This window comes from Hypanus sabinus, chromosome 1 (assembly GCF_030144855.1).
Source record: "Hypanus sabinus isolate sHypSab1 chromosome 1, sHypSab1.hap1, whole genome shotgun sequence".
In the NCBI taxonomy this organism is placed as follows: domain Eukaryota; kingdom Metazoa; phylum Chordata; class Chondrichthyes; order Myliobatiformes; family Dasyatidae; genus Hypanus; species Hypanus sabinus.
The window spans coordinates 132,635,090-132,651,060 of record NC_082706.1 but is presented as its reverse complement, the minus strand read 5'-3'; the positions used below and the strand labels follow the sequence as shown (position 1 = coordinate 132,651,060).

Sequence of the window (15,971 nt, the reverse complement as noted above, 5' to 3'; positions counted from 1 at the left end):
CAGTTTCCAAATGTACATAAAAGATTAGTAATGGATATGTAACAGTCACATATAAATGATAGTAGGCACAATTTGTGGTGGTGATTAAATGGGATGTAATCGTCAGTTTGGGATTGAACAAAAACTGTGATTACATTACCCAAGTATGTATAGAGTATGCAACCAAGAGATTCATCCTCCCACAGCAGCCACCAAACAGAGAAATACCGCGGACCCATTTAAAGAAAACATCAAACACCCAATGATCAAAAAGAGAACAAATCACGCAAACAGCAAAAAGCCAGCACTGAATATTAAATGGCAAACAGTATTAGAGTCTGAGACAATGGCTGCAATGATAGTTGAAGCGTAAGAGCAGAGTTTGTGCAATCATGTGACTAACACCATTGCTACTAATACTTGCAGGAATTGAAACTATTCTTAAGAGTAATGGTGTTACTAAAATATCTGATTGAATAAGAACAGCACAATAACAAAAAATGAATGAACAATTTTGGGATAAATGTATTACTACTAGCATTTACACAATAGATATTTGTGTGTGAATGGACTTCTACTTTTTGTTGCTATAACTAAATTAAGTAGCCATTATTTATATTTTTAAATTACACATTCCCTACTTCACTGAGTGCATCAAATTCTGACAAATAGTAACCTGAAAATAACCATTTGTTTTGTTTTCAGTAATGCTAGGCAAGAAATCAATTTTTACCCAGGGCACCAGAGCTAGCTCCACTTCTCTTTTTTGAAATGTAACTATAGGATGTTCTGCATCCATCTGAAAGAACCTTGGTAAGTAGTTCCACCTGAAAGACTGTACTTCCAACAAGAGAGCGCTCTCTCAGTGCTGCAATTGGGAAAAAATGCCTGAACATCATGAACAAACAATCTGCTGGTTGCCTTTCTCTCTGTTTTCCAATCAGTACTTTTCTCATCTAGAGAAATCACGAAAGGAATTGGTTTATTATTACTGCCCCCAAAATACAGTAAAAATCTTGCTTGCATACTGTTCATACAGACCAAATCATTAAACAGTGCATTGAGGTAAAACAAGATAAAAGAATATCAGTGCAGAATAAAAGAAAGTGTAGTGCAGGTAAACAATAAGATCAAGATTGTAATGAGGTCATGAGTCCATTTTATCGTACCGCAATTGCACTTACATCCAGGAGTAATAGGAATTGAGAGAAAATTTGTTTTTGACAACTATTTCAGATTTGTAATATTGCTTATTTCTATAGGAAGAAGCTGTTCCTAAAATGTTGAATGTAGGTCTTCAGGCTCCTGTACCTCCTCCCTGATGGCAGTAATGAGAAGAGGACATGTCCTAGATGGTGAGGCTCATTAATGATGGATGCCTCTTGATCCACTGCCTCTTGAAGATGTCCTCGAAGATGTTCTCTTTTGATCCTGCTCATCGGGCCTCCTTACCAGGCAGTGATGCAACCAGTCAGAATATTCTCCACCGTTAATCTGTATTAAACTGTTAGAGTCTTTAGTGATGCCAAATCTCTTCAAACTCCTAATAAAGTTCCACTGGCACGCATTCTTCCTTTTTGCAGCAATGTTTTGGCTCAGGATAGATCTTTCCTCTCTTTGGTGAACAAAATTCTGTAACATTTGACCCAGCATCAATGGACAATTATGGAAGATGTTTAAGTTCCTACTACCTTCTGTGTGAAAAAGGTTTTTTTTTCCCCAAATCTTCATTGCAGAAAACTTTTATTCTGATTTTTAATGAGCTCTTTGGTCTTCAACTCCTCATATCAGCAGAAACGGTTTCTTTGTAACTTGCTTTTCAGTTATCCTTCAAATATTGTAAAAATTTATTCAAATACTCTGTAATCTTCTCAGTATCAAGTTTGGAATACCTTTTTTGAACTTGAACTTTTGGAGTCCAGATCTCATTTTATTAGCATTAAATTGAATGCAGTGTAATGACATGTTACTTCAGTGTAATTTTACCCAGAACTATTTACAATACTTCAAGCCTAACCAAACAACACAGAATCTGCTGGAGGAACTCAGTGGATTGAGCAGCATCCATGAGGTGTAAGATGACAGGCAGGTGGTGCCAGGTTGGGGAGATAAGTGGAATTGGAGTTGGAAGACTGTGACAGGTGGATCACAGACAGAGACAGAGACCTACTGAATTTTGTTGATTTCCTCCAGCAGATTGTTTGTTGCTTTGATTCCATCATCTACAGTCTCTTGAATCTCCAAAGTCTAACTAAGGCTTTGTATAATAGTATACTTGCTTGTGGATTGTATTCTAGTCGCAACGTTAACAAAAGACATGGTAGGGGGATTTAGAAGGATATGGGCTAAGTGCAAATAAATGGGATTAGTATGATGGGCACCATAATCAACATGGATAAACTGAGCTGAAGACTCTGTTACTATACTGAATTACTCTATCCTTCTATGAATCTATTTTCTCAACCCCATCCCTGAGATTTTAATGATCTATGTACATGAATCCCCAAATTTCAATATTTTCAGCATTTTCAAAAGTTTAAAGGTAAACAGAATGTAGTGTTACAGGTACAGGGAAAGTGCAATGAAAGTAAAAAAATAAGTGCAAGAGCCATGTCAAGATAGACTAGTTCATCTATAGCATACAAGAGGTCCACTCAAGTCTGCTAACAGTGAGATAAAGGCTGTCTTTTTATCTGGTGGAATGTGCTCTCAAGCTTTTCTATCTTCTGTCCAATGGGAGAGGAAAGAAGAGAAAAACATTGGGGCAGGAGGAGTCTTTATTCTTGTTGGGTTCAAAGAGGATAACCTGTATAGTTAGTGTATACTGGGCAATACAATTGATAGACCATAAGGCATAGGAGCAGATTATTAAGCCATTCCCCCCTTCGAGACTGAAAGTAAGCATGCAGGTACAGCAGGCAGTGAAGAAAGCTAATGACATGTTGGCCTTCATGACAAGGGGAGTTGAGTATAGGAGCAAAGAGGTCCTTCTGCACCTGTACAGCTCCCTGGTGAGACCACACCTGGAGTATTGTGTTCAGTTTTGGTCTCCAAATTCGAGGAAGGACGTTCTTGCTATTGAGGGAGTGCAGTGTAGGTTCACGAGGTTGATTCCCAGGATGGTGGGACTGTCATATGTTGAAAGATTGGAGCGACTGGGCTTGTATACACTGGGATTTAGAAGGATGAGAGGGGATCTGATTGAAACATATAAGATTATTAAGGGATTGGACACGCTAAAGGCAGGAAACATATTCCCGATGTTAGGGGAGTCCAGAACCAGCAGCCACAGTTTAAGAATAAGGGTTAGGTCATTTAGAACGAAGTTCAGGAAAATCTTTTTCACCCAGAGAGTTGTGGATCTATGGAATGCTCTGCCTCAGAAGGCAGTGGAGGCCAATTCTCTGGATGCTTTCAAGAAAGAGCTAGGTAGAGCTCTTAAAGATAGCGGAGTCAAGGGATATGGGGAGAAGGCAGGAACAGGGTACTGATTGTGGATGATCAGCCATGATCACATTGAATGGCGATGCTGGCTCAAAGGGCCGAATGGCCTACTCCTGCACCTATTGTCTACTGAGCTTGCTTCGCCATTCCATCATGGCTGATCCTGAATTGCACTCCACCCCATACACCTGCCTACTCACCATATCCTTTGATGACCTGACAGATCAGGAAAAGATCAACTTCAGCGTTAAATCCACAGGAAACATCCTCTCCACATCCACCCTATATAGTCCTTTCAACATTCAGCAGGTTTCAATGAGATTCCCATGCATTCTTCTAAATTTCAGTGAGTACAGGCCCAAAACTGTCAAAAGCTCAAAAGTGTTTGATATCATGTGTAATTACCCATTCTGTCACTTGTTTTAAAACATTAAAACAAAATATATTTGAAAAAAATCAGTTAACATCTAACATGAAAAATCTTATTTAAATGTTTAGAAAAGGCAATATTTTAGATATAACTACTTTAATGAGAAATTGAAATCTTTGCAATTAGCACTGAATAACTGTTTAAAATAAATAAATCAGGACAAAGCCTATGATATATACAAGATGTCTCTTCCCTCCACCTCTAACAGAGGCACACAAAGTGCCAGTCAAATCTACACTCCATTTCCTCAGTATCAATATTCTTAATAATAAACAATCCAGATGCATCCCCATCAGTACTGTAAAAAATTACAGAAGTTATCTAATCAAAGATTATTGATCCAAAACATTAACCATGTGATGCTGCTGGACTTGTTGAGAATTTCAAAATTATTATCACTGACTTGTATGACATGAAATTTGTTTTGTGGCAGCAATACAGTGAAAAGACAAAAATTACTATAAATTTCAAAAATGAACTATGAAAAAATACAGCACTCAAAATGCTGAAGGAGCTCAGCAGGTCGGGCAGCATCTGTGGAAATGAATAAACAATTAGCATTTCAGGCCAAGACCTTTCTTCAGTTTTCCAACTTCAGTTCTGATTTCCCGCATGTTCAATATTTTACTTATGCATATTTTTCTCGACATTAACATAGTACTCTAATGTAAACAGGCTTTTGTACAGATGCACCATTGTCTTTAGATCTCCAGATATAAAGCATAGAATTGCAATACTCTCTTGATTATTTATTTTCCCTGGCCAGGACATTTTATTTATCTATCAACGCTGATTTCAGCCTTTTTGGACAAGTTGTTTGATCTTTCATCCTGTATTGTGTTCAACGTGTCTAAAATGAATGGTACTATATGGATTATGTGTAGTGTTACGCCTGTGCCCAACTCTGAGGGGCCAAAGGGTCCAAAGTAGCCCCCTCCTTTTTGAGAATCGCAAGATCGCTATTAATTCAGGTCAGGAGACACAGGAAATGAGAGAGAGATGTTTGGAATGTCCCGGCCCTCAGTGATACAAAGCCACGGAAAACGGCCATTGTCTCTTGGAGACGGAATTGTGTATTGAGTACTGTACTTCACGGAAGCCCTCAGGGAATGATCAGAGGGGGTTGGTTGAGGGATTGCATCATCCCGACCTGATTGACATCTGAGACCCTGTGAGTCAGGATAAAAGAGGATAAAAGAGGAACAGCCCCTTCAGACGCACCAGAAGAAACGCTAGAAATCCTGTAACAGCGTAATAGCGACAGCCGGTGGAAAGCCCACGTGCGTCCTTTTCCATTTGCCTCGGAATTGGTGGGCCTTACCATGGAAGAACGGCTTTAGCTAAAACAAAAGAGAAATCAGCCCCAACGACTCTCAAAGGATTGACATCTTAAAAGGAATGGGCAAGTTTTAAACTCTCTCTCTTGACTCCAACCAAAGGCTGCAGCCTGCATGAACTTGAGTGACTTTTATATTTCCATCGGACAGTACGTTATCCCCTAGACAATGACAGAGCTATTTCTTAGTGATTATTATTATACCCGCGCTTTTAGACTTAGTATTGACGACGTATATTATCTGTATGTTTGCATTGATATTATTTTTGTGTATTTTTATCAATAAATACTGTTAAAAATAGTACCATCAGACTTCAACGGACCTCTCTATCATTGCTGGTAAGTGACCCAGTTACGGGGTACGTAACAGTAGACACTAAACTCAGCTTTTACAGACCCCTAGAGAGATACAACATGGAAACAAGCCCTTTAGCTCACCAGGTCCAAAACTATCATCAGACATCATCCTTTTTATTCCTCCCATATTTCCAACAATTTCCCATCAGATTTTATCACACACAAGGCACAATTTACAGTGGCCAATTAATCTATCTTAACAATGTTGTCTTCACATAATGTTCAACAAATGTGGACTGTTACAGTATGCTGTTTACAGCTTTATAAAACATTAACCTACACCTGGAATATTGTGTGCAGTCAATACCTTTCAGCATCAAGCTAACTTCAGCATACTTCCTCGGCAGGGGGACACACAGAAATCTGAAGTGGAGTTTGAAAGCACAATCACAATTCTACAATATTATAGAACAAAAGAGTGAATATGCCATATTATTTATCTGTCACAGCAGATAAATAATAATCAAGGACCCCCTCCCACCATGATCATTCTTTCTTCTCCAGTTTCCCATCCAATGGAAGATACAAAAGCTTGAGAGCATATACCTGCAGACTCAAGGACACCTTCTGTCACACTACTACTGGACCCTTGACAGACCTCTCTAATTCAAAAAGATTAACTCCTGATCTTATCTCACTTACCTGGACTTTGCTTTCTCTGTAAATGTACTATTAAGTTCTACATGTAGATACAAAAGACTGCAGATGCTGGACTCTGATGCAACAAAACATCTGCCATTGGAACTTCATTTTTCTTTTTCCTATCTTGATGTAATTGTGTAGGGCAATTATCTGTCTGCTTGGAATGCAAAACTCAAGTTTTTCCACTGTATCTCAGACATACTCTGGGGAAAAGTCACCTCCCATCCATGTCCCACAAAATTTTGAGCATCTCCATTATGTGCCCCCTCAGCCTCTTCCACCCAAAGAAAACAAACCCAGCCTATCCTGTGACCCCTTCATGATTTAAAGACTCTTTCCTACACCCCCCCCCCCGCCCCGCCCCGCCCCTCTTTAGTTGGTTCTAGTGACGGGTGATCTCCCATCCAGTCCTCCAGGTGGCGATGCAGCGGCGGAACGAGCCGGACGACAACCAAGGGGAGGAGCTAATCTTTCCTTCAATGTTACTGGCTTCTTCTTCCCTCCCCCCATCCTGCAACCCCCCCCCCCCACCCCGTCTTGTGTGGCTGTCTGGATGGAGCGTGAGCGGGCAGTCTGGGGGGGGGGGGGTGACGACAGGAGGAGGTAGCAGCAAGAGACGGTTAGGACGGTTGGCCCGGGGGGGAGGGGGAGGAGACACGAGCCGGGAGGAGGCGAGCTCGAGCGCCGCTCGCTCAATCAGTCAGTCGGTGACTGACACCGCGCCAGACAACAGCCCCGGGCTGAGTGAGGCTCGCTGTCATGTACTCACGATCAGAGGAGCAGGAGGGCTGGTGGAGACGGTTAAGTTGGATTTGTTTCTGGTAAATACATTTATAATTTCCAAGGGTATGGCTGGCGGGGTGTGCAATGGTTTTGTGGCGTGGAGAGGAGAGAGAGGGCGAGAGAGCAAAAGAAAGCGTTATGTATTCCTATAGAAGCCAGACTGGGGCAGTCACACAGAATGTGTTGTCTGTGCGCTAGCCAGACAGGCCCAAGTTTAAAGTCAACAGCACAGTAATCACATAAGCCGAACACCATCACAAAAGCACTTTATGACAGCAAAATAAAGCCCAATTTAAATCTGGAAGTAAACCTTTGGTAGTTACCAAATGCGTTATTGATTTTAAAATAACTAAAAATTCCACCTCGGCTCGGTTTGTGCGAATTTTATTGATGGTCGTTTTTGGGTCAGTTACAGGTTGAATTGCTGAATATTTTTTTTTACCCAGTAAATGGGACAATTAAAAAGATATGAAATGCATAATTATAAATGAATTAATTGTCATAATCTGAAAGTAACGGAGGGTTCAACTTTTAATTTTTCTAAAGAAATAAGTTGTTACAAAAGGAAAGGATGATTTAAGGGTGCTTCAGAAGGGTCACCTTTCTAAAACTTATTTCCTGTCTATACTATGATGACATAAAATTTGTGATCCTCCAATACATCCTTAACAGACAGTGCAGACAAGGTTCACTCAAGCACAGGAACCTTTTCAGTCATCGTGGGTGCAATCATCACTACATCTTCAATAAATCGTCACTAGAGTTAATCTACAGGATGAGTAAGAAACTATTTAACCTTTACCTCCACCTCAGAACTAGCATCACTCCAACTTTGATCATCAGGTTTCAAGTTTCAAACACATTTATGCATGTACATACAGAGATTGAGTTCCAAATAATTCTAGATTTCTTTCTCTAAATGTGACTGAAGATGGATTTTAAACTAAGCATTGAAAAGACAAAGGTCTACATCAACATTTCAAAGCCATTCCCTGGTAAATTAAGTTGCATAAGAACACAAGTAGCTGAAGGAGTAGGGTATTTGGTCTGTCATATTTCCCCCATTGCTCGATGAAATTATGGCTTTATCAGTGTCGAAACATTGGAAATTTTGGATCACTTTCCATATCTTGAGAGTCATGGTGCATCCGTTCTGCTAGTACAGCCTTTGACTGATTAAGGAAATAAAACTCTTTGAAGACCAAGACCTTGGATTTGGCATTAAGCTGATAGTGATCTCTGTTCTTTTGTGTGCTTTAGAGACAGAAATGCCCTACAGTAAATATCTCAAAGCCCTGCAGATACACCACCAATGCTGTCTTTGCAGATCCTTCAAATCGCATAGCAGGATAGGTGAGCCAATGCCAGTGCTCTCCACCAGGCCAGTTTCCCAGCAGGAAGACTCTGATTCAAGTTCAAGCCAACCATCTCTGCTGGGTTGGTCACATTATCCATCTTTCTGACTCTAGATTCCTGAAACAAGTAGTTGACTTGAGCTCTGTCACAGCCAGATATTCCCAGGAGGTTAGGGAAAACCTTCAAGAACTTTCTCAAAAATATGCAACATCTGCACCTTCATATGGGAACCTCTGCTGTGTAGCTGAATCAGAATGGAGAAGGAGCATCTGGGAAAGCATAAGGCACTTCAAGTCTAGATAATGGGAGCATGCAGAACTCAAATGGAAGGGCTGAACCACATTCCAAACAACGTACCCTTTTACCCTATCAATTCCTATCTGACTGCAGATCCCATATCAACCATCCCTGAATCTGCTGAAACAGAGTGGAAGCAAGTGATTTTTGGCCATGTGTGATCCATAACAAGTTGTCACATGGATCTCATTTAATTTTGAATTCCTGCACCACTATCTTGGAAAATGTTTTCTCTCAGCTGATCTTTCCATGAATACACTTATTTCCACCTTTCAATGTCAAAAGAGCAGCCGTGCCTTTGGCCCTGTAGCTCAGAAGGGTAGGGAACTGAAGTGGATGGCAGCAGTAATAGGGACCGCTATAGTTAGGGGAGACAGATTGGCAACTCTATGGATGTGAGAAAGAAACATGGATGGTAGTTTGCCTCCTGGGTGTCAGGATCCGCAGTGTTTCTGAACGTGTCCACAATATCCTGAAAAGGGATGGTTGGCAGCCAGAAGTCATGTTACATATTGGTACCAATGACATAGGTAGAAAAAGGGAGGAGGTCCTGAAAACAGAATACAGGGAATTAGGAAGGAAGCTGAGAAGCAGGACCTCAAGGTAGTATTGTTAGGATTGCTGCCTGTGCCACTGCGACAGTGAGGATTGGAATAGAATAGAATGTTGGGCAGATAAATGCGTGACTGAAGACTTCAAGCAGGGGGCAGGGATTCAGATTTCTAGATGATTGGGACCTCTTCTGGGGCTGCTGTGACCTGTACAAGAGGGAAGGGTTGAACTTGAATCTGAGGAAGACCAATCAATATTCCTGTGGGCAGTTTTGAACTAGAATTGTTGTGAGTGGTTTAAGCTAATGTGGAAGGGGAATGGGAGCCAATATGATAGAGCTGAGGATTTTTTTTTGAAGCATGTCGCACAAGACAGTCAGCCATTCTTGTCTGGCACGTGGTGTCAGGATTGGTTTCCTTTTGGATTAACCGAGTCACAATATGAACGTTCCTGATTCAACCCTTGTTTTTTTTTTACGAGGCCGAGTAGCTAGCTTGACGCTCAACCCGGCATGGATGGAAAGCGTGCTCAGTGGGTGGCCCGACTTGGATTTGAACTCCGGAGCCTTTGCTCTGGAGTCATTGTGCCACCAGCCAGCCTAGAGCTGAGGATGAGCCAGCATATTTACAATAGATGATAGGTGTAAAAGGACAAGCCAATGATTTGGTACAAATGCGCATAGAGCAAAAAGTTAAATTGTTCCACAGAGGTGAAATTCAAAGGGGCAAAGAATGCAGGTGCTGTATTAAATGCACTTGGAATAAGGTGGACGAACTTGTGGCGCAGTTAGAGATTGGTTAATATGATGTTGTGGGCTTAACTGAGGCTTGGCTGAAAGAAGACCATAGTTGAAAGCTTAACATCAAAGGATATACTTCGTATTGAAAGGAAGGCATAGGCAGTGGTGTGGTTCTCTTGGTAAGAGATGGAATTACATCTTTAGAAAGAGCTTAATGTAAAGGAATCCTTAGGCGGCAGTGATCACAATATGATTGAATTCATACTGTAATTCGAGAGGGAGAAGCATAAGAAACATGTATCACTATTGCAGTGGAATAAAGGAAATTACAGAGGTATGAGAGAGAAGCTTGTCCAGGTCGAATGGAGGAGAGGATACTGGTGGGGATGACTGCAGAGCAGAGGTACTGAAGTTTCTGGGAATAGTTCACAAGATGCAGGATAGATATGTTCCAAAGTAAAATAAGTTCTCAAATAGCAGGGGTAGACAACCATGGCTGACAAGGGTAGTTAAGGACTACTTAAAAGTCAAGAAAAGGGCATTAATGGTAGCAAAAGTGAGAGGAAAGTTGGATGATTGGGAAGCTTTTAAAATCCAACAGAAGGCAACTAAAAAGCTATAAGAAGGGAAAAGATGAAATATGAGGGCAAACTGGCCAGAAGTATAAAGCAGAATACTAAAAGATTTTTCAGTTATATAAAGAGTAAATGGGAGGTGAGATTTGATATTGGACCACTGGAAAATGATGTTGGTGAGGTAGTGATGGGGGAGAAAGAAATTGCAGATGAATTGAGGGGGTACTTTGCATTAGTCTTCAGAGTGGAAGACACTAGCTGTGTGCCAGAGGTCCACGAGTGTCAGGGAGCAGGAGTGAGTGCCATCGCTTTTACACAGGAAAAAGCGCTAGGCAACCTCAAAGGTATTAAGGTGGATAAGTCACCTGGGCCAGATGGACTACATCCCAGAGTCCTGAGAGAGGTTGCTGAAGAGATAACAGATGCATTGGTCATGATCTTTCAAGATGCTCTCGAGGAAATGTATGGAAGAAATGAGGCAAATGTTCAGGGGATATTTGCATGGAATTCTGCATAGGTACATTCCAATGAGACATGGAAAGGATGGTAGGATGCAGGAATCATGGCGTACAAAGGCTGTTGTAAATCTAGTCAAGAAGAAAGAAAAGATTACAAAAGGTTCAAAAGGCTAGGTAATGATAGAGAGCTAGAAGATTATAAGACTAGCAAGAAGGAGCTCAAGAAAGAAATTAGGAGAGCCAGAAGGAGCCATGAGAAGGCCTTGGTGGACAGGATTAAGGAAAACCCCAAGGCATTCTGCAAATATGTTAAGAACAAGAGGATTGTTCTTACAGGTATTGATCACCTCAAGTAAGAAGGAATCTGGCTACCTTATTTTGAAAATTATATGACAGTACTGTCCTCAAATATAATTCAATATTGCTCTAATGGTGGAAAAATTTGTCATTGGCTGGTGATTTATCTGAATCTCTATACAGGCAATTGCAAGAATAAGGTAGAGGCTTAGTACTCTGCATGGAGTTGATAACCCTTGACTTGTTAGCTGCGAAGAATGCTAGAACGTGGTGCTGAGGTAAAAGAATCAACCGTGATCTTATTGAGTAGTCAAGGGCAGAATGGCTTCTTCTTTCTTCAGTTTCTTATTATGTGAAACAGGTGATGAAATTATGCATTCCAGGGTGAAGGTCTCCAAATAGGCCAAAGCAGCTGATCTGATTGCCATGCCATCTGTTACATTAAGATTTAATTTCTCTCCATTATTGGCCTACAGGGGCTAAAATTTAAAATGCATTTTTACAGTACATCCTAAAACCACATTGAATCTGTATTTTTGTAAATAAGTTATTTTTGCAATCAATTTTGCTTTCACACAAGAGAAGGATACAATAATGCCTTAAGTAAATTGCAGGAACTTCAAGGTAATTTCGGGCAGAACAAACAAAATTATGGGGAAATATTATTTCTATTGATTGTGGTAACTTTCATATGTCATTAGGTATGTTCATTTGTTGGGGATAAAATAACTTAAACTAAATAACAAATTTTAAAATACCTTGCTGAAACATCAAAGTTTGTGTTATTCCAGAGAGTTTTGCCCAAGTAACTATTGATTTTGTTTGCAATACATGTCAGTTGGTGCAAAACAATTCATTGTTTCAATCCAGAGAAGCACTTAGCTTGGTTCATGGTGTCTCATGGGAAACAGGTGAGTATAGTGTCTGGGGTTGGGTAATCTAGAATGTAAGTTGCAGAGATGCCCACCAGTGATCCTGAAAAAAATAAACCATTCAGAAGAGTCCCAATATTGCTGAATTTGCATTTTCTACAATATCACAATTTAGGTCAAGTCTTGGGTATAATCAAGTTATGAAACAGAATTTAAAATATTTGTTGAATTCACTGAGTTCTTGAGAGTATTGTGGCTCTGTATTTTGATAAGATGTGATTGAGCTGTCCAGTTCTCTTTTTTCTCTTTTTTTGTTTTTTTTTTGTTTAGTGGGGTTTTTTAATGTTTATTAAAATTATAAAAGTTTCTTTCTTTTTTCTTCTTTTCATGGAATGATAAGAGGAGAATTGATTTTCTTATTCCTTATTACACACCATTAGATTAATACTATGTATGATCTTGATAATGTTTATTTTACCTTTTGTATGAATTGTTATTGACATAGATATTTGAGATAATTCTTCTCATTTATGTATATGTACTCTTTTTTAATTAATAAAAAGATTGATAAAGATGTGTAATTGAGAGTACTTCAACAAGAGTAATGTTAACAGGATGCAAGTACTACACATCACATATTCAGTAAATTAGTGACAACCAAATCTCAGTTCCCTTTCCAAAAATACTTTACAGAAAATGTTACAAAATATTTTAAAGTTAGTTGACGACTTCACATTTTGCTATTTCACAACGTATGTTGATTTAATTGAACTCCCTTTTACTGGGTGTTTCTGGAAATGTGGCTCGTTAGGCCTCGCCACTGGATTCCAACGGCGAGAAACTCACCTTTCTCAAGCTTCATACACGTAGGGTGTATATAACTTTGGTCCTGCCAAATCTGTGAGGTTGAGGTGTCTCGCCCACCCAAACCCTGGTTTGTGTGAATGCTGTGTGATTTATTGTCCTGGCAATTGCCAGACGGCAAGAAATAACAGATTGTTATTCAGTTAATCAGAAGTATATTTAAGAATGTTAACTTAAGCAAGCAGTTATTAAAGGAAAGATAGAGAAAAAACAAAAAGGGCCCATTGTACTTGAATAGTCACATGTGCACAGTGGAGCTCAAATCTTGAACATGTCTGTAAATCACGCGCTGGACCCTCGGTCTGTGTGAAAGTGCACACTACCTTCTGAAAGTCACTCAAAATCCATCTTGAACAAAAGGGCTCTCCCATGGGAGTATTGGTCCTTCCTCCTCAAAGCCATTCATTTGCACAAAGCACCTTGTGCAACGGGGCAGCATCCTGCACCATCTTCCCTCCTGTCTTCTCCCAGCTGCTGCCAACTAAGACCTTTTTGCCCAGCATTCTCTAGAACCTTCTCACAATTCTACCATCCTGAATGACTGACACCACATTCCTAAGTTGAACAACAAGCCTTTTATCTCAGCTCAAACCCAAACAAGCTAAAAGCAGAACAAACTGCTCTTGTAGAACTGCTAAAATGAAATGCTTACAGCATTGCAGTAAGATCTTAACCAGGGCGTTACATAATATTTAATAAAGCTGATTGACTGTGGCATCCTTTCTGGAGAGTTGGTAATTTAATAATAAGTATAACCTTATTGTCTGATCTCATACAGTGGAAAATATTAAATGTTTAATACAAAATGTTTAAAAAGTGAATTTTAAAATGGTGCCATTTGTCATTTAATTAGTAGTTCTTCAACATTTTATTAACCAGTTTTATGTCATTTTGAATTTTATTTTAGTCCCAATCTCAAATGACAACATTCAGTTTTGACAATGCACATATTTCAGTGAAAAAAGTTTACATTTGAAGAAAATAATTTGCTTTTTTCATTATTTGTTTAAAGTAGGAATTTTATCTTCAATTATTGTAAAATGATTATATATTACAAAGAGCAAATTGTAATTCTTTTGTAGCTTTAAGGATATTGCTTGAAGAAGGAAAGTACTTGTTCTGTAAGTGAGTTCCAAGCTTTTATAAATGTTGCTTTTAACCTTGTAAATGAGATCCGATTGTTTTAATGATTTATTTTTTCCCCACGATTGTCACCTTTATGCCTAACATAATTCTTTTTAAAATTTGGAACCATTATAAAGAAAAGTAGGGAATATGAAGAAAAAAAATACTTTTCAATTGCTAGGGAAGATACAACTCCCATAACAATCAATGAAAAAACAAACTGCTGAAGGAACTCAACAGGTTAGGCAACATCTGTGGAGGCTGAGGGATAGTTGACATTTTGGGTCAAGACCCTGCATCAATTCCTGCCTCCATAATGCGTGACCTGCTGAGTCTCTACAGTAGTTTGTTTCTTCACTCTAGGTTCAGTACCTGCAGCGAATTCTGTCTCTGTAACAACCAAGAAGCATGACACCAGAGTAAAACAACCTGTGGTTTGGCATTGTGTCTTCAGACTTAACATTCACTTTCTGCAAATGCCAATTTTCACTTCCCAAATCATTAGTGCTGGCTCCCAAATCAGAAACCTCTGGCACCCAATAGAAGGCTTGGAGGGACTTGTGTCCCTATACAGTGCATATTGACACATCGGGACCAGTGTATTTTGGTCCAATTAAGCACCTGCACCAATTAGCCGAAGTTTCATGGAAATAGTTAAAAAGGTAAATAAAAAAAGGCAAACTACTTCTTAACTGAGTAACAAATTATGTATTTAAATGAAATACAGAGCAAATTAGAACACTATAAATACTACTATAATACTATGAAACTGTGTAATAGTTCCTAATAGTTGTTGATGGAAGAATTAATCCAGTATACTATGTAAATTAACAAAATTAGCACAGGCACCTAGAATAGATAATGGACTGCCTTCATACAGTGCTTTTGATGATTGTATCCATCAAATCTTCATTTTCATTGTCACATTCAATATGATTTCATTGGACAGCAAATTATTTTGAAAGTGTTGCTTCCTCAGAATTCTTTTGTTGTTATGATAGACCCTTTTAAAGCTGAACACAAATACAATTTCAGACTACTTGGCATCTGGAGAAACATGGAATTAATGTTTATTGAATATAATGCATTTAATTGCATAGCAGTGCTGATGGTTTGCAATAGTTCAACGAAGCTAAAAATGTTTTTTTGATGATTTTTGTTTGTACTCAATGTCCGAGGATTCTCACTAAGTGTGTGATGGATTCCAGTTGACCTGATACTGTTTCTCCATGACTGCAGAGTCCTAATGAAACCTTTCACCATGCTCATTACCAATAGCACCAAGATTTGCATGGAAGATGTTTAAATGGGAATGCAGGAAATAATCCTTCAGTGACACATTACACTTCATCACTTCATGGTTTTGTATGCTTGAAGCAATTTGTCAACCAGCTTCATACAGCTTGGTGCTCTAGTTGCCAAGAGAATTTTCAATAACATCCTTGAATGCCTTCCCTACAATTTTCTCTGGTCCCATTAGAAGTACTTTGAAATGCCTGTCATTGGTGATCTGTTTGACTTGTGGACCAACAAAACTGCCTTCCTTAATCTTGGCATCAGTTATTCTGGGAATCATCTGTCTTAAATATTGAAATCCTTCAACTTCCTTATTCATCGCCTTCACAAATTTTTTATAAGCCCCAGTTTTATATGAAGAGGATGCAAAAATATCTTCATTGGGTCTACAAGTGGATCATGCGCCACACTTTTCTGATTATGGAGTGGCCAATTCTTTTTATTGTAAAGAGGTTCTTTAGCACTGCTGTCCGATTTGCAAATGAAACAACAGTACTTGGTGTATGCGAGCTGTACCCCTAGTAGCAATGATCATCACAGATGTCTGAGTTGTAGTTGCTGTACTGTAT

General features: G+C 39.3%; 1 protein-coding gene across 1 annotated transcript in view; it reads left to right on the top strand.

The window, feature by feature from the left end:
- The first annotated feature begins 6,763 nt into the window (after positions 1–6,763).
- Positions 6,764–15,971, top strand: part of ldlrad4a (low density lipoprotein receptor class A domain containing 4a) — a 234,852-nt gene continuing 225,644 nt past the window's right edge. Inside the window, exon 1 of the mRNA XM_059976617.1 lies at positions 6,764–7,009. The gene's annotated coding sequence lies outside the window, so the exon portion shown is untranslated. The remainder of the gene's footprint in view (positions 7,010–15,971) is intronic.